The sequence below is a fragment of the Pristiophorus japonicus genome, chromosome 18, assembly GCF_044704955.1.
Source record: "Pristiophorus japonicus isolate sPriJap1 chromosome 18, sPriJap1.hap1, whole genome shotgun sequence".
Taxonomy (NCBI): Eukaryota; Metazoa; Chordata; class Chondrichthyes; family Pristiophoridae; genus Pristiophorus; species Pristiophorus japonicus.
Genome location: NC_091994.1, coordinates 78394321 through 78396505, shown reverse-complemented (window position 1 = coordinate 78396505; position 2185 = coordinate 78394321). Strand labels below are relative to the sequence as shown.

Here is a 2185-nt window from a genome sequence, read left to right as displayed (position 1 = left end):
GAACGACAGGGAAAAGTGCAGCCGGCCAGGGAAAATCACGTGCAGCCGCCCCTCGAGTGAGGGGGTTGGGGGGGCCGAAGAGGGAGTTTGGGGTCTGGGGGAGCTGGTGTGAGGGGGAGCCGGGACCGGTGTGAGGGAGGGTTTCCTGGGTGGGGGGTTACCACGGGGTGGGGAAGCAGAGCTGAGCCGGGTGCAGACGGCGGGACGATGGCACTCCAGGCTCGGGCTGTGTACGATTTCCAGAGCGAGAATGTGGCCGGGATCTCGGTGCGGGAGGACGACGTGCTGACTGTGTACAGCGAGCGCGGCATCGAGGGCTGGCTGGAGGGAGGCCAACAGCCGCGGCCAGAGGGGCCTCTTCCCAGCCTCGTACGTGCAGATCCCGCGGGCTGGGAGCGCGGGCGATGCTGCGGCCAGTGTCGGTGCCGGTGCTGCCGAGCCCCCGCCTCCCGCTATGCCAACATGCCGACCGGCGGCTACAACAGCCCGGCGCTGCCTCAGCCTCAGCCCCTCAGCGGCTTCCCCCTGTCGGCCTGCCCCACCGCCAGCACTTTCTGCCCCCCGCCTCTCGCCCAAACGGGCAGCGGTGGCGGCGGGCCTCGGGGGCTGGTCCTGGCGGGGCTGCAGCACCAGGCATCGGGCAGCGGCGACGGCGATGACTGCGACGACGACTGGGACGATAACTCGATGGTGGCGGACGAGCCGCTGTCCAGGGGTGGCGGGAGCGGGGGAGGCGGCGATAGCGACGGGTTCTCGGAGTTCGACGGGACGGGCCGTTATCGAGTGAGCACGGGGGCCGGCGGCTGGAATGTCGGGGGGGGGGTCGGTGCCCTCCTCCTCCTTGGCCACTGCCTCCTCCTCCAAGAGCATGGCCACGGTCAGCAGGAACCTCAACCGCTTCTCCACCTTCGTCAAGTCGGGCGGCGAGGTGTTCATCCTGGGCGAGGCGGCTGGCTTCGTCAAGGATGGCGACAAGATCTGCGTGATGGCCGGCCTGCACGGCCATGAGTGGCAGGAGAACCCTTACCCGTTCGCCCACTCCATCGACGACCCCACCAAGCAGACCAGGTTCAAGGGCACCAAGAGCTACATCTCGTACTGCCTGGTGCCTAGCCACACCCAGTGCCCGGTCAACCGGCGCTACAAGCACTTCGACAGGCTGTACGGCCGGCTGGTGGAGAAGTTCCCTGCCATCTCGGTGCCCCACATCTCCGGGAAGCAAGCCACCGGCCGCTTCGAGGAGGACTTCATCTCCAAGCGGAAGAAAGGGCTGACCCTGTGGATGAAGCACATGAAGAGCCACCCAGTGCTGGCTCGCTGCGACGCCTTCCAGCACTTCCTCAGCTGCAACGACGAGAAGGCTTGGAAGCAGGGCAAGAGGAAAGCCGAGAAGGACGACATGGTGGGGGGCAACTTCTTCCTAAGGGTCAGGACGTGGAGAGCAGGGTCAACGGGTTCAAAACTTTCACCAAGATGATGGACGAGTGTGTTTTCCAGCTGAGCCACACCGCCAACGAGTTCGCGAGGAAGTAGGTGGTGGGCGCCCTTTCAGGCGAGGGCTCCAATGCCACTGCATTGGCTGTACTGGCTGTATTAGCATAGTTACGCCACTGCACCGACCACTGATGCCCCAGACATGGACCACTGATGCCCGCAGCTGAATGGCCATTTCTCCATCTTTGCTTAGCTCCTTCTGAAAGGCCACCCCACCACTGGTCTGATATGCTCATAATAAAGGATGAAACTGAGTACTGTGAGCAATGAGTAAGTGTGACCTTAGCTCCTTTAATAAGACTCCAGAGTGCAGGTACCTCGTGGGTGGCCTGCTTATATACAGTGCTCCCAAGGGATGCTGGGATCCCTTGGGACTCCAACAGGTAGGTCCTCTGGTGGTGGTGTGATACAGGTTGCCAAAGGTTAAATACATAACATCACTCCCTCGTAAAGTCAATAATACATTTATTTACAGGGTGAGATGATCTGGGGCATTTGGTCTCGGTATAAATGCGGGTGTGGGTGAGTTGGTTGGCTCTTCACTGGGCTGCTGGGCAGCTGGCCTTGCCAGGCTGCTGGGAATGGTGAGTTCGGCTTCGTGGTCAACCATGATGTTGGTTGCCACTTGTGTGTATGTTGGAGGGTCAAAGTTGGTGGTGTCTTCTTCAGGTTGTTTGTAGCTGTTGGTGAA

At 61.7% G+C, this 2185-nt stretch overlaps 1 pseudogene; it reads left to right on the top strand.

The window, feature by feature from the left end:
* The first annotated feature begins 207 nt into the window (after positions 1-207).
* LOC139229058 (sorting nexin-18-like) lies at positions 208-1533 on the top strand (annotated as a pseudogene).
* The last annotated feature ends 652 nt before the right edge of the window (positions 1534-2185 follow it).